General features: G+C 38.5%; 1 protein-coding gene across 1 annotated transcript in view; it reads right to left on the bottom strand.

Annotated features, from left to right (window-relative positions):
• Positions 1-22913, bottom strand: part of KIAA1217 (KIAA1217 ortholog) — a 396114-nt gene extending 373201 nt beyond the window's left edge. The window contains exon 1 of the mRNA XM_012731298.1: positions 22796-22913. The gene's annotated coding sequence lies outside the window, so the exon portion shown is untranslated. The remainder of the gene's footprint in view (positions 1-22795) is intronic.
• Between the last annotated feature and the right edge of the window lie 965 nt (positions 22914-23878).

Below are 23878 nucleotides of genomic sequence, written 5' to 3'. Positions count from 1 at the left end.
ACATCTAGTTGGGGAAAAGTTGCCACTAAACTTAACATGTTTAATTTTAATTTGTAAATCAACTGCCCAAAGGTAAGTCATATGAGTTTTAGGATGAAAAGAGACTTAGAGACCCCTATAGATATCTTATGCATGACTATTAATAATGATCCCAAACTATGAATTTAGTAACTCTGAAATAAGATACCATTCCTCTGTGGAAGAGATACTGTGCCCTTGACCTTAACTCTCCTCAAAAACTGAGTGGTATTGGTCAAAAAGGCAGTCAGATAAAAGAATGTACATGATTACTACAGACCTACTGCTGCTTCTGGAAAATAATAGATGAGTTTTCTCAGTGGGTGAGAGCTGTTTACCGGCATTATCATCTTGTAAGACAGTACATTGAGTACACCTTTTGAGAGACACTGTTTACCCATAACCGAAATTACCTGCCATGTTACTTCACTGTGTAAGGATATAAGGTGCTAGGACCTAATATCACTGCAGTCATCAGTAGGATTCAGAATGGATTTTCAACATTAATATGTAGAAACCATCTTTGTATGCTGGCATTACTATTTTGTCTTATAGAAATAGACAGTATTAGACTTCAGGCCTACAATGACGATATTAGTATGGCTATGGCAAATAAGATACAGGTGAGGTTACTTCCTTTATATAAAAAGCAGTGTAAGTCATGCAACTAGGGGTATATTATATAATTTTAATGCTGAAAGAACATGCATGATAGTTGTAAAAAATTATTTTTTACTTGCTTTAGGAGTTGAAGAGAAGCAGAGACCTTGTTGTACTAGGCTTAGAGTATTCACATAGCACATGTGATCTTAAAAGCACTGGACACACATTAACTAAATCATTAATCCTTCCCACTACTTCTTCCCATATACCACACATTATTATTCTTTAATGGTTGATGAAACTCAGTACAGGAAGGATAATTACCTGGCCCATGGCCACAGAGGTAGCTTTTGTTAGAAAAGAATTAGATTTGAGGGTTTTTGGCTTACAGGCTTGTACTTGGACTACCAGGTCATGTGTGATAGAAGAGCCTTTCTTGGATTGCATTATAGTGTGTCTGTGTGTTTGCGTGTGCATTTGCACACATGCATTACACCCAAGACTGTGGGCTTGGCTGTGCATATTAGGGTGGCACGTCCTTATATTTATTTTTCAATATGGGAGAAAATTTACAATATTGTGATGAATTTATTAACTCTGAAATATGTTCTCTTCCTTTTCATTCCTTTGTTTTGTCTAAGTAATAGCAACCCTGGGGAGAGGGGTGTGTGTGTGGGGGGGGAGATGAAGACAAGAAGAACCTGTTCTGAACTACAGAATGTTGTCGGACAATTATTTTTAGGGACTAGACTATCCCATCACAAAGTTTTTGTTAAAGTTATTAACTTCTTTGAGGAATGACTTGTTTTTCCATCTAGAAAGGTGGGTTAGCTTAGTGGTAAAGTTCAGGGGAAAATTACCAAAAAGTTAACAAAAAGACCAGTACTCTTCAAAGGTGAGAGAGAGAAAGAGAGAGAGAAAGAGAGAGAAAATATAATCTACAAAGGAATGTGTGAATGACAGAACATCTTGCCAACATTTCTAGGTCCCACAGGTACTAGAAAATGGTCTTTAATATTATAAGGGAAAATTATTTTGACTCTAAAAATCAACTATCATTAAAATGTAAAACAAGAATAAAATATTTTTGCACATATAAAAACTCAGAAAGTTTACAAGAAAAACTAAATGGGAGGTAAAGTTTCATAGACATGTGTCTTAGAAAAATGAAGAAGTAAATAAACTCAGGCCTGTCTGGGTGTTACAGAAATCAGTCAGAAAGAATAAGTAAGCTGCAGTATACAGTGAGAAGTGTCTGGAAGAAAAGAGGATTCTTTAAGTATGATCATATCCATATTATCCTTAGGAGAAATGGACATGCTGTGGAAAGATAAAGACCTCAGGCTGTAAGAGAAAGATAAGTATAGCACACTTTTTTGGCTTAGCAATGAAAACCTGAGGTCTTATTTATTGTATATTTTATTAATTTCCAACGATAAACTATGGAAGACTTAATTATGATTAAGACAAAGAAGTAATTGTGACCAACCATTTCAATATGAAAAAAATACAGAAGATAAAAATCAAAGAGCTGAAAAGGGAGGCCTGGGAAGCAGGTGAAGGGCAAGGTCACTGTGCTAATTTAAGAAAAAAAGTAAATGAGAGAGAAACTTAAAACATTCACAATGTGCCAGAACACATTTACATTACTACACATACTACAAAGGTGCAGAAAAAGGAAGTCAGATATGTGAGAGCTTCCATCAAGAGACTACACTGAGAAAAACTTTGGGCCGAAAGAAATAAACACATAAAAGAGTAACCACTAAAACCTTACTGGAGTGGGGAAGAGCAGCAAATGAACCCCAACCTCAGAATGCAGGTCTGGTACTTGGAGTCCGGGATCTCAGGACAAACCCCCTCATAAAAACCGCTATTCTATAATAAGAGTCTTAGAACTGTTCTCTAGTAAGTAAAGGCTTCTGTTGGTATGATTTGAGATGGTATGATCTGGAGCTATGAAGAAATCATTCTGATTAAAGATAAAAACAAACATACTTTCTGATGAGGGTGATTGTTCAAAATCATGCTGTGCTGCCAATTTCAAAATTCGCATGGAAGAACTTTTCCTTTTGGACAGTTGGAATCCTTTTAAGGAGGTGCAAAGAAAATATTGCCTATTTATTTTATGATCTGTGCCAGTTTGCTTTTTATAAGAATGTACACTATCTATACTGACCTTATACCTTGAGAATCATTCTTGATTGCAAATGATTTTTAACTAAACCCAAGATCAAATGTATTGTCATAAAAAAAAAAAAAAACAACTATTTGCACCCTCTAAGTCTATTCAAAGATACAGGTTGCCAAAACTAGCCAAGCCATCATCTTTGGAACAAACATGTAGTTTTGAATTATCTGTTTATAAACTCTCTCGCTGGTGTGCCTTATATAAACAGAGGGATTGTCTGCATGTGTGCACACACACACACACACACATGCAAACATACACACACCTCAATAAAGCTTGGGTAGTATTCAGGTAGATGTGTAGAGGAGTTTCATATTCCTTTTCAGAATTGTTTTCAGCTTTACACATCGCATCAGAGAGAAATTTCCTTTTAATTAGTCATAATTCAATCTATGAAGCAACTCTCAAGTCATACTTCTAAAGTTCTTCAGTGTTCATTGTGTTCTTTATAGAGTGTGGTCAAATAAATAGTTTTTGCATAGCATCTCATAGATTGTTGCAAATCAGTAAACAACAAGCAAGCTTAAGGAAAAAAATTAAAGTATTCCAAGCAGAAATTCATATTTCAGAAATAGTACATGGCACAAAAATGCACCTTGCATGTATATTTATCACAGTTTTTATAGAGAAAAGGTTAGGATTAAATTTATAAAATTAGCTTTATTCTATAAAATAAGAATTTCCAAATATAAGTATGAGAACATTAAAATACTTTTTAATTTAGTATAAAGTCACAGGGCTATATAGTTGTTAGAGAGCTCAAATGTGCTTCACAGTTATTACTATATTGCTTAGTTATTTAATATGTAGTTCTTAGTATGATGGAGGAAATAATTATTACATTTTAGCAATGATTTCATCCCTTTATGTGATTATATACACTAAAATAACAAGTAACTTTCTTTGATGCTGCATTTCTCAATTCCAGCTCAAATGTTCAACAAAACTGTTGCTAAGTGGAACATTCAGATATTCACCTGAACAGGCTTATTTAAATACTCCAGGTGTCAATACTAACATAAATTTATGTTGTTCATGCCAAAGAGTCATATTGTTTATTTCAGAGAAAATTTCCTTTTTAAAAGCGACTGCAAAATATTAGGCATGCAAACATTCTTTAGCTAGGTTATGACATAGTTTTAGAATTTTCTTCGGTTTATGCTTCTTTTCATATAGATAAGCAATAAAAAGAAACTTTGTGTGAATGCAACTGGATTATGGAAGACCTGCATTCTTAAGAAGCAAAAACTCAGCTTTTCTTTGATCCTTGGATAACGAACAAAAGTTCTATTACCTCAGTTTTCCTAATTATTGGTTGTCTTCACAGTGTGCTCTAGAATTTCAAAAACCATTACATTCACACAAACAGATAAGGTTCAAAACCACAAAAAACTCATCCATTTAAATTCCCTGACAGTATTTAGAAGGAAGTTTTTAAGCACAAGTTGGCAAAAGCAGTTGATTGCAAAATTACCTTTGTGTGGAGAAGCTTTCCGCTGAGCAGGAGAGGCAGCCGACCGCACCTGCTGTTGCTTGACCAAATTTCCTTCACTCCCAGTTCTCAGAGTCTTCTCACCTACACTGGTTTTTTTCTGTTTGCTGTTTGGATCATCCCTTCTGGATGACGGCAGCTTAGAAGCTGCATTAGTGAAGAAAGGTCTAGCCAAGCGAGAAGGTTTGGACATTTTAAATGGTAGAGAAAAAAACAACAAAAAGAACCTACCCCAGAATATTACCTCCTGGGGCTGCAGCGGATTCTAAAAAATACGTGTAGCTTCACTTTTCAACTGAAACAGTTACAGCAGAAAGTGCAGCTGGGTGAGAAGTGCCAAGCTGCCTCTTGGATTTCTTTTAAGCAGAAGGCATCATGCAAGCACATAGCCCATTTACTAGACCTGTGGAATGGAAGTGTGAGTAGGGGAGATGCCGGTGACAGTTTTGCCATGGTAAATGCTCCAACTCAGAGCGAATAGCCAATGCTGGAATATAAAACACACACACCACACACACACACACACACACTTTCCTAGCAGACACAGACTAGACGACACACAACAGGCTAGTAGTGGAAAAAGAATGTGAACATTACTCCACCTTCTCAGGTACGATATATGAAAGTAACCCAGATCTGGGTTTATATTACTATGAAGTGCATTCCACGTTCTGTTTCCAGGCATAAGTTCAAGCAAATATTTCCTTGCCTTAGCACTTTCCTGTATGATATTCCAAGAGTTGACCACGTAAGGAATACCCATCTACATAATTGCTTCTCCTGCTGTTTACAGAACACACATAGCACTATAGGCAAAAAAGGGAAAACAGAAGAATGTAATTTCCACACCTGTTTGGGCTTCCATGGCATGTCTGTCAGTTGATAAGAAGGATGTATAGAGAACAGATATGCATTACTTTACCTTTTAAACAGCTCAAGTTTTCCTCTCATGAGAAAATGAACACTTGTAATTTCCAGGCACTCTGAAAGTGATTTAAAATTAAAGTGTGTTCAAGGGATCACGTTTTTCTTGGGTGAAACATTCCTTCTAACAACTGAACACACAGCCCTATACCAGGATCATACAACCTCTTCCCTACTAAGGGCAACCATTTTCTTCTTGGTTTCCCATGTCAGTGATTTTTATGACTTGGGGTTAAGCTGTTTTCAACCTCAATTTTTCTGTGTTCCCTTAGGGAGAGTCTACGCAAACTCTCTATGAACTATTAAAAGATTCTGGGAATATGTGATCCATAACTGCACTACAGGTATAAATACAGCACTATGCCCCATGTATCCTTGATAAATGCACAGCTATTTAGTATTCTGCCAGAGGCAGAATTACGTCCTGGCATTAAAAAAAGCATAAATTGTGGAATCAAGTAGACCTGAGATACCTCTGAATTCTAAATGTGAGTCCAGCCCTTGGCAAATTATCTTTTTAAGTTTTTTTCCTAAATAAAAGTGGGGTTGTGCTTTTTGCCTCCTATGGTTATTATGCATCAATTGAAGTGACGAATCTGCCCCTTTCCTGGCACATAATAGTACTCAATAAATGTGAATTTCCTGACTGTGTCCTTCCAACTATTCATAGTTTTAATGATTTCTACTAGGTCCAGACAGCCTTACAGAATATCTGAGTTATAAGATCAAATTCTGACCTAGACCAAAAAAGAACACAATAAAATCACATTCCAGATTTTGAACTGATGCAGCTGGGAGAAAGAAATGTGAGCACAGACCCTTAATATTATGAGAAATGTGTCCTGCAAATGTAATGAGCCACTCCATTTGCAAATACTGCTCTATCATAAAATCCACCCCATTAGACACTACGAAGCATAACTACTAAATGGAAGTGCCCCGTTTACTCTTAATAATTCTGTCCAAATAGGATAGTCCATAGTTTAATTTATCCAAATTATCTTTTATTTCTGCCTTAGAAACACTGCTTTCTTAGTTCTCTAATATGTTCCTGGTCCAGAGAGAAAGTCCACATGGAGAGAGTTCAGCGTGCTGTCTTACAGGGCTGCCCATGATCTGGAGACTTGATCTGGCTCTGCAACCTTCCCAGTCAGCCACATTTTGTCTTAGGAACTGGAATAATTAGTGTCTTCCCACCTTGGTGCTGCAGATAGAGTGGGTTTTTCTAAGTTCTTCCTAACCTGTAAGACTTCCTCCAGGTGAATGGGAAAATGTACGTGACAGATCATGTCCAATTAAGGGTGTAAATGCAAGTTTTCCTTAGAAAACAAAGATACCATCCACTATGAAATTGTAAGGCGCTAGCTCTCTTTGAGGCAGTAATAATCATCTGTAGCTCTTATCAACATTTCTTGCACATTTATTATATACCCAGTACTGTTTAAGTCATTTATCCTTCACAGTAGGTAGATGCTATTACATTCTCATTTTACAGATGAGTAAACTGAAGCACCCAGAGGGCCGGAAAGGCACCCAAGATCTCAGAGATAATAAAAACTGAAGCTGGGGTTTAAACTCAGTTAATTTGGCTCCAGAATCCGCTATTCTAGAAATTCTGCTTCTCTAGAGACTGAAGAGCTTGACTGCAGCCCATATCACACACTGAGGGTGAACATTCAGTGACTTTAATCCCAGCAGTCACCTGGCAGGAGTCCCTCTGCCATCTTTGATGTCACGTGTCAGACCCAACATGCACATGACCTGTAGCTGTAAAGGTAAGAGGAAGAGGCGTGTGCCTGAGTTTAGTGTGGATGCAATCAGGCAGCTGCAATCTGGAAGCACAACCTCCTCACTGGGGAGCAGATGGAGAGAGCTGTAATGTGAGGACATGAGATGATAGTTCCCGGTGTGAAGCATCGAGACAGCTGAGATCAGTGAAAGACAGAACACAGGATGACAGCCTATTACTTGAGGATACAGGTCTTTAGGTTTCTGGACTTCCCCCTGTCCCAAGCTCCTGGTCTTGCCTTCTGGGCAGGTGTCAAGATAAACAACTTGGTGAGACCTAACTGCCTAGCTCATCCTGTCCACACTCTGAGAACAGAAGACCCCAACGGGTTATGTAATCACAATGAAGTCTCATTACCTCAAAAACGGTTGTACTATCTGCTCTGTTTCTATCACAGTATTGTTGCAACCATCAAGTGGGAAGATGAAAGCACTTAAACAACTATAAAATAAGACATGATCTAAGGGTAATAATTTTAATAGCTACCAATAGTCTCATTTTGTCCTGCCTAGAAACTGCTTTGCTATTCTAGCAGAGTCTTCTTCAGCCTGGGTCAGCACAGGTTTTCTGTAAGGGACCAGACAGTGAATATGTTCAGTTTCTCTGTTCTCTGTTATAACATTTAGCTTTGAATCTAAGTGCAAAAGCTGTCACAGACAAAACAGAAAGGCTACATTCCAATAAAAATGATGTAAAAACAGGTGGTGCCAGCTTGTTCACCCCTGTTCTATAGCAGCCAACTGACTATTTGTGATGGGCAATATCATTCTGATTCTTGTCTCATTGACTATCACCTCTGTGTGGTTCTGTTACAGGATAGCCCAGAGTGGACTGGGCCACCTGTCTGTGGGGCCTCAAACCCCCCCCCCCACCACCGCGGTCACAATTCAATTATACTGCAGGTACACACAAAAGGGTCAATAACGGGTTTATTTACAAAAGCGGAAAGGAATAGGAAACAACCCAGGGAAAGAGAGTGGGATACAAAGTAACTGGAATACCTTAGGGCTAGGCTGACTGAAAACACCGAGTCATGTGGCCAGGAGAGCCATTTCCGGAGCAAGAGAGCAGAGAGCCAATCGCGTCCTATTTATTCCCCAAATGTCCCAGAATTCCTGCTAGCTCCACCCTTGGGTCCTCGCAGTTCTCTCCCTGGTACTGCTGGGAGTTGTAGTTTCCAATCATTGGAGAAGGGGGTAGAGTCCATAAGACTCTGCAGAGTTCCTTTAGGACATCCTTCCCCTAAACAGTTCCTTGCTTCACTCTGTATAGAACAGGGGACTCTGTTCTGGTTCCCAATCTAGATGTGAAAGTGCTCTCACATCTACCTCCCTCTGCTATTTGGACCTTAAATTCCACTCAGGGATTTGAGGTTGGTTTCATGATGCTTTCCATGCAGTTAATATTGCTTCTAACAATTATTTATGCGGCAGAGACAGGAATGATACTCATCTCTTAGGCTAGCTAGATTTACATGTCTGTTTGCCATTTTGTTCTAATAGTTATAGGTTTCCCTGCAATCTGAAAGTAAACCATTCCTATTTGGTATCATCTGGAAGATTATTTTGGGGGTCTAGGAATGGTATTGTCATTAATTTATATGAAAAAATTTTGAGTGTTCCCAGACCCCCAAATATCAACTCAGACCAGAAAGATTTGTTCTACTTGTGGATAGTGAGGGAAACCTTTAATCTATATAGGCTTCCATATATAGGAAGGCATGGTTGAAGTGCTGGATGAGGGAATCAATGTCCTGAATTTGTCTTATAAAGTTTTTTATGCTTCACAGATTCAAGACAAAGGCTTGTAAGTTCACATTCCTCAATTTCCTAGTTAAATACTACAGAGAGATTTCTTGATTTAACAACTCTAATTTCTAAGAATCCTTTAAAAAACATTTTTTATGAGTTCAATAAAAGTTGCTTTCTACCATGATGTCACCCATCTGTGCTTCTACATTGTAAAAGAATCTTAAGATTATTTAGGACCTGTTTCAGTATGTTATAAAATTGTCAGTGCCAAGAAGAACTTTTTTGGTTTTTATTGCACAACACTCCCATACATAGAAGGCTGAATGACTTATCTGAAACAACAGTAGATCTGGAAGCAGTTTGAAAAAAATTGCACAAAAATGTGTTAGACAGTCAGGTTGTAATGAAGGCTGGATTCTGTAGTCACAGGCAGCTCTCCAGGTGCCATTTGAAGAATTATATCAGTTCTAAGTTCAAGTGACAATTTTATATTTACAAGTAGGGTCATGTAATAAAGAGAAGCTATTTCTTACTAGGTGGATCTATGTTGTTGAAGGTAAACTTAAAGAGTAACAATCTGAAAATGTTTAGAAGCTAAAACTTATTCTTATGATTTATTCATGTATTCTGACTTACCTATGAAGTTATAAATACTTGTGATTCTAATTTTTATTTACCCTAAAATACAAATGAGGCAATGGTGAAAGAGACTGTCCTATTTACAAAACGACACAGTTCTGAGAAGGAAAGTAGATTAAACCAATGAAAAAAGAGTTAAGAGAGCTAAGAGTTAAAAGAGTTAAGCAACATCATAATGATTATTTGGCAGGAGGGTGAGCTTATTAATTCTTTTACTGTAACTTAAAAAGGTGATGGAGTTTCATTTGTATACTCTCAAATTATTTTGCTCAAGTTCTTAGTTTATTATAAAACACCCAACATATTGAATTTTCCATGTTGGTAGAAATAATTTTTAAAAAATGAAGAAGAGAGATTGTTTTAGACCTTCCAAATATTCGTGACATTTAGTTAGACAGCCACCTGCTGCTTTTCTGAGATACTTAGAGAAATCCTTTCTGATTCCCATGAGCCTTTAAAATACTCTGAGTAATGGTAGTGGGGAGATTTGGAAAATCATGATATGAACAAGCAAAATTGAATAAAAATAACAATGTCCTAAATCTTCTGGGGAATATCTATATGTTCTATTAACTTTTGAAGAAGGATGAGTGAAGAGAAAATGCCTCCATTAAATACTTTGAAAGACCAGTGATCCACCAACAAAGCCCACACAAATGTTTTGATCTTGTTCCTCTCTCCTTCCCCATAGAATGCCATTTGAGGCAACATGGATGGAATTGGAAAAGATCATGCTTAGTGAAATAAGCCAGAAAAGAAAAAGAAAAATACTGGATGTTTTCGCTCATAGCAGGAGTGAAAGGGATCAGGGGAAAATATAATATAAATAAATTGTATATATATAAATTGTATATATATAGTAATTGTAGTAAAGTAAAAAAGAACAACTAACATTATAAACCAAAGCAAGCCAGTTATTTAAAGACACTGGACAGCTCCTGGAAGCAAAGCCACAATGTTAAAGACACAGGCTAGCTCCTGCCATGCATAATGAGATTTATGCAAGGACAGATAAGAAGCAAAATAGCACCTGCATGCAGAAGGGTTCTGGAAGAGGGTTGTCAATGGATGAATGAAGTTCAGGGGTTTTAATAATGATAATCATGAGCTGTGGTGGTCATGTAGTTTCTTGATTGGGCAACCTTGGCCAATCTCCTAGTCTAGATTAACTGGTGCTAGTGTTTCTTCTTTCTTTCAATTCTTTTAAAGAGTTATTATATTTATTTATGCATACAAGAACTAGGGCCAGACATATGGAGGGAGGATTCACCAGAGACAGAGTGGGGTGCAGAACAGGCGCATCTACTGGAATACACTGCTGAGGTGGGTAGTGGGCAAGACAGGAGAGGTCTGCTGTGCCATGTGGGTCAGCTCCATGGCTGGGGATCAAATTCTTGATGCAGCAGCTGGTAATAGCTTGATAGTGTTGATACTTTAATTTCTGCATCACCAGTGAGGTCTGATGATAGTGTTTTTTTGTTATTGACTTTTTCTTTCTGTTGTGTCTCTTTGGGCTCCAGTCTCTATATTTTTGTCAAGGTATAATCCCTCAAAACTAAGAGATTTCTTCCCATCAGAATCCTTGCTTGCAAATCCTTTGGCCCTTATTTCCCAAATTTTGCCCTGAATTATTTTATAGAAGCCCTGTAATAGAATGTATCATTTTTTCTAAATGAGTAAATAAGGATCCATTGGACATTCTGAACTAGTTTTCTATGAAGCAGTAGAAGCTCACACCAAACCCTGAGTAGTCTTTAGAGTGCATGAAAGGAAGAAGTCTGCAATGCTCATATTTCTCATGTTCACGAGCAAGAAAATATAAACATTTACATAGAGCAGTGTTTTTTAAAAAAAATTTTAAAGAGAGGTTTAGTATTTTCTCTCTTTCAGAATTCTATAATTTATAAAACCAGAGGAGGTTCTAAAGTTATCTTATTGAATTGTCTTGCATCTATAATCCTAACAAACTTGACTCAGACAATTTTTTTCTTAAAAAAATTAGACCAAAAAAAAAGTATCTGTTTTTAGGTAGTTAAGAAACTGTTAAATACCAGTTTATTTCCCATTACATCTTATGTCATTTCATAATCCTCAGCTCCGTCCACTTTCTGTTTCTTCTACGATATCTCCTTTTAAGTCCTAAGGAGACCCCTAATTCTAACAACTGAAAGACTGTTTCCTGTAAAGGCTCTTTATGGATATTTACAAATTGTTATTTTATAATAAGGCAATAAGTTTATTTCACAGTATTAAATTGTAAAGAATTGACCATAACACTTTTTTGGGGGAGTAGAAAACTATTGATATATGTGGCTAACTCGACAGGACCTCAAGTGCACCTGTCTGCCCTCACACTCTCCAGTAAGGCCAACAAACAAGTCAGCAGAGAACAGTGCACTCTGTCTTGCAAATAGCTGCTGCCCACTGCTTTGCTTCAAGTAGAAGCTACAAGAAGCCTCAGGCCCGGTAGAAACATGCACTCTACTGCCTGCGTCAGGCGCCCCACTCCCTGCGTCGGGCACATTTCCTGTTTTTCCCTGCACATACAGACCCTATATATACCTATGGGTGGTCTTAATAAACAGACTCCAGACCACAGGCTCCTGCTTCATTATCTCGCATCTCCCGGTCTCCCGAACTTAGCGGTCTGCGCACCCCTCGGTGGGTTAGCAACAGATATACTGTAGAAGGGTAATTTAACTCCAGGTAAAGTGGAGATTCCACATTCCCTGTCCCTCCCATTCCCTGTCCCTTCCTAAAGAAGATGAAAGCTGAGCAAAGAGAGGAAATTAGAGAAGACGGGAGAAGGAAAGAAGAAGGTTCAAGGGGACCTGAGTAAGGCACATGGAGGAGAGAGACAGGCGCAGAAGCTGAGCTTGCTTTTCTCCTTTGGACTTGTACCAGGGACTTGGGGACATGGAAGGAGACACTTGAAAGAGAGAGAGATGTGGGTAAGAGGCGCGTGCGACTGCGTGCGGAGAAGGGAAGGAGGGGTGGTGGCTGACAATGGCAGACTTTATCTTGCTCTGTTTTGATTTTGCTCTCTTCACCCCCAACTTGTCTGGTCCCTCCTGCCCCTTTCCTATGGGTCCCCACCAGAAGGTGCCTTAGACCTGTGGCAAGTTTATTAGCCTCAGTAGTCTTGCTTTAGGTTCAACCCTGATTGACTGGGTATTTACCCATGGGGAGGATGAGTAACTCTGGGTGTTTCGTGTGTAAATTGTTACTATTCTCTCCCTTCCCTTCTCTCTAGCCCACAACAATTATATTAAAGTTATTTTGTGTTTACTTCAGTCTTCTACACTAGGAGTATGTTTGTCTTGATGTGGCAGGTAGCAGAACCCAGCTAGAGCAGTCAGCATTGGGGGCCCCTGGGTACAGCTCAGATGGTTAAAAAAATGTTTGAGATACAGAAAATATTAAAAGAATATACATAAAAATATAAAGATTGAAATTCTAAGACCACACATGTGCCCATTGTTAAGCTGTAGATGTAAAACCACCATGTTAGAAGAATTTAAAAATAAAGTCACAGTTCTTGATTATATTAGTAATTATATTTAACATTCACCAATGTGTATCCAATAAAATGTCTATGTATTTAAAGGTTTGACATAAAAATATAAGCATATATTACAGCATTTATATGATTTATTATGGGTAGTACTTATAACAAATACATAAAGGATGTGCTATGCTTATTTTTAAATGAGGCAACTGAAGTACAAAGAGTTTAGATAATTAAGTTAGTTAAATATGAAGTAAATAAAGAAACCACAATTCTAACCCTTGCAGTCTGACTATAGACTCCATGCCCTTAACTACAACATGTCAGTATATAACATAGCATGTAACACTACACTGTACTATATAGTGTATTACAGACAATCCCTATTATTAAAGCCTACTATGGCTTTAATAATATTTTCACTTTATAATGGTGAGCACGTGATATAAATTCAGTAGAAACTGTATTTCAACTTTTAAATTTTGATCTTTCCCCTGGCTAGTTAGTTATGCTGCTATATGTAGGTTTTCCATGATGCGGAAGTAGCAGAAAGCCACAGATCCCAGCAAGCAGTGGGGTCATGATGCTAAACAAGAGACCCTATACTGTGTCACCCATATCTTCTCTCTAATATCTTCAATCTGTGATACAGTTATCAGAATATAACTCCACTGCAAATCAAGGGAGATCTGTGTTAGACACAAAATCTTTGAGTCTGATAGGAAAAATACATTGTAGATACAATATATAGCATACAAGAAATATTTTCAGGTATTACTGTAACAACATAGATAAGCGGGTTGCCACAGTGTGTGGAGAGAGGGTCCAAGAAGTCTTGTGGAAAACTTGGATTTAGTTGTTTAATATTGTGTTTAATATTGACTTACACTACATGATCAGAAAAGTTGGGTGTCAAATGGTATTATATTTCTCTTTAAATAAACTGTTAACTCAAATCTAATGGCTTGCTAAGAAACAAATTGAGCCTACTGGAATTTTAAAACATTATTATCTTTGTAGTTTCAAGAAAACATATCCCGTCCGTTGTTCCTATGTAAACAGGAAGACAACACTTTGCAGAACACCTTGAAATTAGGTTGCTGCATTAGGACCAGGTTCTGGTGTAAAGAATGAGTGTGGGTCTGTCTGCCCATGAGCCTACCAAACAACCATACAAACTCTTTCTCTTCCCCTGAGACTAGACAAGCTATAAGGTAAATAAAGGTGAATAACCAGAATAGTGAATGGTTCATTAACTATGACATGTACAATCAATAAATCTTGACTGTTTTAAACTATGGATACTTCGAGGATGTGTGTTATGGCAGCGAGTTTTAATTATCTGGCTAATGAAACATACAAATGCAGACCAACAAAATCACTGCAGTCGTTGATGAGAAATTTCTCAGAGGGTTCAGGAAAGTGGTTTTTGCAGCCTTCAAAAATTCTCTTTTGCCTCATTATTTTCTATTTTTTACTTTGTTGTTTCTGGAGTTTGCAAAAGTGACGCGGTCTTAGATAATATAGTTAGTGAAATGAAAATAATACTTTTTAAGGACAACTTTGATATTCTATAGTAATTTAAGACCAGCCCCTGCCCAGAATATGTTGCTCATAGTAATAGCAATATAATTACAATAGCTAGTACTAAAAATGTGTATAAATTTTTGTTTTATATATTTTAAGTGCCTTATTTTGCTTAATTAAAAAAAAATTAGTCAGCCATGGCTGTTACTCCCTGGTTGTGGCTCAATATGGTTTTAGCACTATTTAACAAAACCCTGAGTACTCAAAATGATTTTCAAGCCCGTAGAAAAAAAATAGTACATTTTCATGTGTGAAGATAGAACTTGGCTATATTTCATCAGTGCTGACTTTTCCTAAAGTTTTGAGAATCTTGAAATATTAAAAAATGCTTTTCCCTGAGACTTGAAGTTTCTAACGGAAGCTCATGATCTGGACGCTGTATTGATCTAATATACCATTAAGTGGCAAAATGGTACAATTTATCATGTCCACATGGAATTATGGGAAATTCTCTTCACTGCTTTAGGTCCCCATGTATATTTTTCTCAACAGGATAATGATAGAGCAGCTCTCCTTTCAGTCTTTTGTTTCCAACAAGCAAATTCATGTAAACAAGCAATTATTTTTGAAGTAGTGTACTTTCTCCTTCACCGTTTAAAGCAATGATTTGTTTATTTCAAGCTGTAAACTCTAGATTCTGCCTATAAAATAAATTACCTTTTGCATGAATACGAGACCACAGTTTCTCTAAGTTACCTAGTAAAAATTCTCTTTCCATCGCACATTAAATAGGTTGTTAAATTCCATTAGCTTAAGTGCATGTAAGGAAATCATTTCTACAAATGCTATTATCTAAAGCCAAAATTGTCTTTTCTGGGTAACCATGAAACCAAAGTCCTGACCTTATATGAGGCAGGAAAAACAAACAAACAAAGCTCAATTTACATAACATTGATGGCATTGTGTTTAGTGTTGAACTTTACTTCCTTCTCTCAAGATCATATAACAGATGACATTTTATACACATTAATTTCCCTGTTCTATCTCAGAGGAATAGCATTATATTAGGTACTGACTCAGTTTCACTATGAACACACCCATCCCTCCCTCTACTTCTAAAGTTTCTCTTTTCAGCTTCTTTCTCTACCTCCATCTCCCTACTCTATGACTATCATTGGCATGACTCAAGGTTAAGCTTCCCTCTTCCCCCTACCTTCCCTTCCTTTGCCTCATGTGTAAAACTTACTGGATTCTCATCCAGTCCGCTCAACTCCTGATTTATCCAAAACATGTAGGGCAATTCTGAGTTACATTTGAGATGATAAAGTAAAGATTATTTGCACACGACGGAGCCACTAAAGTTAGCAGGTGACAGAGTTTTCAATTAAATGCAGTCAGTTCTCCTCATGTGTAGTTGTATTCTAGAATGCCCATGTGGAAAATGAATTGGCAAATACTGAGCTGATGGATGAAGGAATGTAGGGGAGGCATCACAAGATAGAAGGGGCTAGTGAAGCAATTGATGCTGCCATAAAACCAAGGTCCTCAGGCACCAGAGCCCAATGTCCAGGATGTCTGGGATGCCCGGGATGCCTGGATGTCTCCAAGAGGCTCCAGCAGATAAGAGACTGTTGGGGCTGTGCCTGAAACTCAAACCCAAGAAGTGAAAGACAAGGACATGGAGACAGGAAAGCTCATCAGGAAATCTCCAGTCCTCTCAAGTTCTACCTTGTGAGCCTCTCCCAAAGAGAAGCTGTCTATATCGGGGCATCTCTCCACCAGCAGCTGTTCCACTGCCCACCTGTGACTATGCAGGTGTTTCTTTCCACCCACTCTCTCTCTCTGCAGGCAGCAGCCTCCTTGCCTGCCCGTGACCATGCCGGGTCTTCTCCTCACTGACCTCCCTCAGGGGAGGCCGCTCTCCTTAGGCCATCTGCCTGCAGCTACGCAGGCCTTTCCCTCTGCAAGCCTGTCCCTCTCGGGGCAGCTCTTCCTGCCCACTTGCACCTATGCAAGTGTCTTTTCCTGTCTTGTCTCTTTCTAATAAACTTACTTACTCTTCAAATATAACTGTCTCTGTCTCATGAAGAATCTCGCTGTGTGCCGCTGAAAGGGGAGCTCTGGTGAAACCTTTCCCAGAGTGAACCCAAGAACCCCGAACTCAAAAGATGACATCAGAACCACTACTCCGAGGGGAAATGCAGCATACTTTTCTTGTGCATTTCTGGTCACAACACTGCTGTCAAGCCATCAATATTCAAACTTGTTTTATCTATGTTTCTGTTTAAGGATGTCTTATTTAATATAGAGTGTTGACTTGCTAACATGGAGTTCACAGCACAGCTAACACTGCTATAATCAGAACTGAGTGTATTTATCTAATACAAGAATCTCCCACCTTAGCCATGAGAAAGAGACCATTTCATGTAACTTTTATTACAGGACATTGCTATAACTTTTCTATTTTTATTATTGTTAATTTCTTACTGTGCTTCATTTAAATTTAACTTTGTCATAAGCATGTATGTATAAGAAGATAAATATCTTAATACATAGGGCTTGGTACTATCTGCAGTTTCAGGTAACATACCTTTGTGTCTAGAAAACTGTGCTTGCAGGTCATTTTGGACTGTGAAATCACCAACAAACAGCACAAAAATCTGAACAGTGTGGTACTAAATAAACATGAACGTACGTTTATATAGGAGGAGCTGAAGCGAGAGGCAGAATCACCTTTTTTACCTCATCTGGAAATGTATGTTCATTTGGAACAACTGAAGTTCTTTTAGCTCTGCAACTGTCTGTCAATAATCACAAAAACATGCTAAATTGGATTTAATGTAAATTTTAATGAGTAGGTACGTCTGCAAATACAGAATCATGAGGATATACCATGTTTAAATCATATGGGCTAGGTTAAGATCAGTAATAAAAAAAAGTTTTATTTTTTGAAAGGGCCATTTTCTACTGACTGAGGCATGTGGAATCAGGTGTGGCTTAATCCAGCCAAAGTTAAAATTTTTGTTAAAACTGTGTTTAAAAACCTCAGTATTCTCTTGTCTCTACAAAGTACCTCTAAGTTACAATTCATCATAACAGGCATTTTAATCCAGTTTCCTGTGAAAGTTCAGACATTCTAAAACAACGCATGCCAGCAGGGTTCAAATAACTAAACAGGGATCAGTATTGTCTTAGGGGAATCCTTATTCAGAGGCATGAGGGAGAATGCCCCCTGTAAATTCTGAGGGAAGAGAGAACTCTTTTCCCATCCCACCTGGGTTGTCTATGACTCAGGAATTACTTTCTCATTGTTCTCTCTTTATCATGCCTGCCAGTTTTATGCAAAATGGCACTCATTGAGCTTTCACTACCTGGCTGAGTTTTAGCAGGATCAAGGAAGCCGCAAGGTTGATAACAGTGTTGAGGAAGGGTTTAGAGGACTTCCAGGGATTTGGGCTGGGATTTCAAATTGTGAGATTTGACCTGGAGCCAAGTTCCTGGGTTTACCTGGCTTGGTTTTCTCTTTAGGATTACATCGTGACCTGCCTCAATGGGAGTTTAAAACCGTGTTTCAACGTGCTTTGTGATGATGAGTCCTGAAAAAGTCCTTTCACAAGGACTCCCAGTGGAATTGCAATTGGCATCATCTATCTGCAAAAACACCTTAGGTCTGCTTTAGATTGCAAAATGGAAATAAGTTTTCAAAGTGTTTTTCAGGTTGCTTTTGGGTTTTGTTAAATGTAGAAATCTTTATTTCTTTTCCTTTTGGCCAAATAAAATGTCACTGTCAATCTTTTCTGAACATAGAATCATGCCATTGGATACTTGGAGGGGGGGACCCACATAAAACATCCACTCAAATGTTATGGGAGAAATGCCGGTTTAGTAGTCTTTGTTCTGTTACGCAAGCTGACATGACTCTTCCCTCACAACAATGTTTACTTACATATTTTAATGAATAAAATTATGCCAACTGACAACCCAAAAGAACAACCAAATAGCAATTACTAAAGAACAGGATTGCTTCAATGAGTGGTGAAGAAGGACAGGCATTATGAAGGACTTCAACATTTCTTAAGTAGAGCACTAAGAATTTCGCTTGCCCTGGATTTGATTTCTTTTGCTTCAGGACTTGCTTGAATTTGGTTCCTACAGCGTTAACATTGAGACAATGGGATTTGCGGGCAGTCTGCCCTTTCAGATGGTAGGGGACTCTGCTTTGTTGAGGAAAATGTCTTTGCAGTGATCCAGAAGTACCACATGCAATGCTGCTTTCAGAGGCTTTATTATTCACTTCTGCCTGGCTGGCTGTGCCATGTGATCTTGACCAGGTGAATTAGCTTGCTGTGGCCATGTCTCTACTGTCGACTACAGTTTATTAATCAGTTTATTATTGCATTGAATTGTTACAAGTCATAATGAGAGTGGATTTACATTCTTTGAGTGTCTTGCGTTCAAGAAATGGTCACTATCATTTTGTTTCTGCATCACAATCCCGTCTTTCATTCATTTTACACTTCCTGACCCCTCCAAGTCCACCTGAAACCCACATCCCAGGAAGGGAGACTGCTCAGGAAAGCAGTCAAGCACCAGAGGGGAAAAGAAGTTAGCAAAATGCAAAGTGTCTTTATTACAACTCGACTGGTTTTAAAGTTTCCATTTCTTTTCAGCAAATGTGTTTTCTTCCTCTCTTAGAACTAAGAACATATGTGCTGCCTGGCAGATGATGTCTGCAACTCTGAAAGTCAGGGTTGGAGAAGGCTGACTCACAATTTCTTACACTGCACGTGTGAAATATTTCAAGAAAACTTGGAGATGGCAAGTTCCCCAGGATTTTGAATAATGCTCTCAACTGCTTTTCAATTAAATTGGTAAAAAAGAATTGATCTATTCTTGGCTTTTGTTTCTGACGTTTTAAAACTATTTTTAAGCAGCCTGAAGTTGAACAAAAGGTAAAATCACTGATAAGAACAAGGCGACAAAATGGAGTGCTGTAGTTTTGTTATCAATCCTCCTTCTGAGGTGAGGGTTCATTTGCCTGGGAACTAAAAGCTGAAAATTCAGAAAACCAAGTTCTTGTTTACAGACTAACAACCATATTGCAAGAAAAGCAATGATGAAGGGAGAGCTTATGCTCAAAAGCACCTTCTCCCAGTCTCAGGAAAGGCTATTCTTTTATTTGGGAAGATCGGTCTATCAAGGAGGAAGCTCCAAGATGCAGGGCTACGCTCAGGAGTTTTCTTTTGCCACTGACACTTTCTCACCTGTCCTATTTTTTGTGTAGAGCATTCAGTTGGGAATAAGTGGTGAGGTCCAGTTCTTGGGCTACTATTCTTCCACTTCACTTCTTATACAAGAGCAGAGGTGGGTGCAGATTTGCTCTGTTACCATATCTGCCTTGCAGTCACAGCCCTTCAGTCACTGTAACTATTTAATCCTGTGGTGTCCCTGTGATGCAGGTTCTATCTGTGACAAGAACAAAGACCGCCAAGGATTCCACAGTCATCAAGATTTCATTGACTCTAATCATTGACGTCTTTGTACTACTCCATGTCTAAAGATTTATACCATAAAGTTTTTTTTAATTAAAATGGAAGCATCATAAAGTATGCAACCGTAGACTATGACTCCTGTTAAAATAATACAAGAGGAAATGCATCTTCCACTGTCGCTGTAATGATAAGCCTGGGCCAGGAGTTCTTTCTGTAAGATATATGACCCCAGCATCTATACAGAAGATGTGGACCAGGCACTCACTCAGACAGACTCACTTAGTGCCTTGGTTTTCTTTTAAAGGGAGTATTCTACATACCATACACAAATTAAACAAAACGTCTAACAAGGTACTCCATTACTCCTGAAATGGGTAATAGATAAGAAAATATTTTTCTGAAGCACTTTTTAAAATCACACATTGGGATAATGTGTGTGGTCACTGGCAATTCTAGAAGCCAGAATGGGAATGTGTGGGCAGAGAAATGGAATGCAAAGGAGTGGGGCTTGGAGACTGTGCCAACCTGCCCAGCTAAAATCACAGGTTGGAGGCAAAGCTCCTCAACTCAGAAAACAAAAGAGCTGGGACTTCTGCAGCCAAGGCCAGCGGAGGAGTTAGGAGTCAGACAGACTAACTGCAGGCAACACGGTAGTCCTTCCTGCTACATTCCAGAGCTTAGCTCAAATCCAGAGCTCACCATTTCCTGCCTGCACGACCTTGAGCGAAGCACTTCAACTTTGAGGAGTCCAGCTTTGCTGTGTGTGAAACAGGGATAATAATACCTCCTTGTGCATGGTGGCGAGGATTAAAAGGTATCACCACACTGCGGAGCAGGCAGCACACAGCAGATAGTGAATAAATAGTAGCTATTACTTTGTATCATTGTGATCCTTCACAATCTCGGGGTTGCTAGCATCACCAACTGCTATAATTTGAAACACATTTACTTTGCATTCTAGCAAAGTAGTTCAAACCTTGTTTTTCAAATACATTATCTAGTTTGGGCTTAAAAAAAATCCCTGTATGTGTTCTGCTCTGCTTATCAAAGGCTCTCATAATGCTTACTCAAGAGTAAGTCAATTATACAGAATATTGTTCTGGCTTCTATTATTCTTCTTGAAGCACATTCCATGTGGTAATGGGTCAATTTCTTTACTTCCTCTCTCCTCCTACCACATTCCATACCCTTAAAAAATGCCAGTTAAGCTTTAACTCTCCTTTGAAAGTAAATTTACATCTTTATATTTTTAAAGTTATTTAAAGTAGCTGCAAGTCCTTTTAATGCCCCCATCCCAATCCATGCAACAAAACAGTAATGATAGAAAATTATTAGTGCTTTTGCCAGAGTTCTCCTGCTGAGCAAGATGACTTTGTAATGAACTATGCATCCATAAACGGTTGACTCTTTGATCTCTGGCTGCTTGTACAACTCTAAAGAGAAAGGCATTCCAGTATAAACCACACAAAGAGAGAGGAACACAGGTTATTTATGGGAGCCCACTGACTCTAAGTTTAGCCTGGCTCTTTCAAGATTCCAATACACACATCATTTTGACTGCCAAGTCTGTTCCCTCCCCTTATGGTGTCTAATGGGGCTGTAGTGTAGGAATGTCTGATCTCTGGCTTCTCCCTGGGGTGAGAAAGGTAGCTGGTTTGGCAGAAAGACAGACACAACAGTATTTATAGAGACAGTAGAAAATTGGCTCCATATGCTTACAAAGGGAATCGGAGTAAATCACCAGAAGCCAAGAGGACTCCTGAACTCCCTTTCTGAGGCCAATTTAGCTTCTGGCTGAAAGTAAATAGGACCTCTACGCAGCTCTCTAGCAGCACAAAATCCAGCATCCACATGCCTTCTCTCTTACGATCGTGTTCCACCAACACCGTCACTTCACAGAGAGCAGGGAAAACACCCTCTGGTGCCTTGAAGTCAGAAGCTATTCTGACTCTCACAATGTGCAGTAAACTTCCGGCAGCAGAGCTGTTGCAAACATATGAATTCCCAATCTGAGGTTGTTTATGCTAAATTCCATAACGTTTGCAATATTTCTCAGATCAGTAGGTACCCTGCTGTGAGTGAATGCTGACTAACACTGCTCGCTTAAGCAAAATCCAAGTGGAAGAAAGATTGTCCTGTCCTTCTTCCTATCTTCCCGGACCACTTATGATAATTTGACAATATATGTCAGAATATGAGGATGTATGAAACCACTGTAATGGAGAAAAGTCAGAATGGAAACTCCTTTTATGAGAATAAAGTGTGGAACTAATATAAAGTGGATTTTGGATCAGAATCTGGCAGTCACATTGGCCACTGACCGTTCCAGATACTCAAGTCCACCTGCAGTAGACAAAACTAAAGAGTGTCCCTGAAACTTTGCTACTTTTGTGGGATCCTGACTTTGGTCAAAGCCATATTCTGAGTGGTCCTATTACTGACTCCCATGTTAGATCCATCAAAAATGTATTGGTATACAGAAATCATCAGATACCTACACAGGTCCACATATTGTTTGCCAAAGGCTCATGCTCTTTGAAGATTCTCATATTCTTTTGTCATTATGATGACCAGCCAGAGTCTGAACACAAAGTCAAACATACAAGTGAATATAAAACTCGGTCTGAAAAATAACACATGCATCAATGACAGGTCCAGCTAAGAAGACAAAACAGCTGCCTAGCAGAATGAATACACAGTAGCGTTTGATCACCTGGTTCAACTCAGATATATTGTTCCACTAGGTTCAGGGAAGGCATTACCAGAAGTCAAGTTTTATAGCTAGGTCTGGAGTTTATAATTCATTCACTGTCAAGAAGATGAATGCTCATTTTAGGATTTAATAAAAAGATAGACCTTACCTAGAAAGAAAGAAAGGAGTACTCCACTGATCCGCAGTGTGGTCTTTTTGGATGATTCCCTGGGGCTCTGGACTAGGACTCCAAATCTGTCTCCAGGACACAGAGAGTGCACAATGCAATCAGCACAAATTTAGGGCCTTATTCTCTCCGCCTGAAAAAAATAAATGATAATGTCTTTGTTTTCACCAAGGAGCTGCTGAGTAATTAGAAGTCCATGCTGATTAAAGCACACAGGTAAAAACAAAGAGTAAAATGCATATATGATGTGTAGAACAGAAAACCTCGTAATCATACACGCCTTTGCAGAAAGTACCCAAACTTAGAGGTTTAATTTCTGGTTTTCACAAAAGATTAGCTGAACACAACAAAGGTAGGTAATTTCATTGAACTAGACCAACCATAAAAATAAGAGCAGGCTTATGTTGTTAGGAACAGAAGGAAATCAGGAGAGGCCAATGGAGAAGCAGGCCAATGGAGAAGCAGAGAAACTGAATGAAAATCTGAATTCCCCTCCCACTGGTCTCTCTGCTCCTTTGTTAGCGAGTGTGATTACTCTCTCATTTGAACTGCACAGAGATGTCTGAATTGCAACAGCATGTCAAGTGGAAAATAATCATGGGGTTGGGGAAGGTTGTGGGCATGGGGAGGCTGGGGCAAGAAACTGATTTGATCAGCATAAAGATTTCAAAATTGTGGAAAAGGCCAAGTCATCTCATCTTTAGAGGAGAATTTCAGGATTAGTGAGCAGTCCCAGAAAACTGAACTTAACATTATGATTTACCACTAGCATCAGCCATCTCTGTGTTGCTGGAAGCTATGGTGAGTTGAATGATTCAATGAATTGGGTATACACAAAATAGTACAACTCTTTAGAATAACATTTCCCCAAATAGAAATTTGTTTCCAGCAATACTTCTTGAGGTTCTGAGTGACACATTCTAAGTGGAAAGGAAATCAAGGCTGACGCTATGACAGAAAATCATCAAACACTATTAAAATGTGCCACAAATATGTCAGTTTTGAGTATAGACCCTAAAATCACCATTATTAAATATTGAACCATGTCATAATTAAAATATATCA

The sequence above is a fragment of the Condylura cristata genome, unplaced genomic scaffold (assembly GCF_000260355.1).
Source record: "Condylura cristata isolate star-nosed mole 26May11 unplaced genomic scaffold, ConCri1.0 scaffold00030, whole genome shotgun sequence".
Lineage (NCBI taxonomy): Eukaryota > Metazoa > Chordata > Mammalia > Eulipotyphla > Talpidae > Condylura > Condylura cristata.
This window is presented reverse-complemented; position numbering and strand designations above follow the sequence as displayed.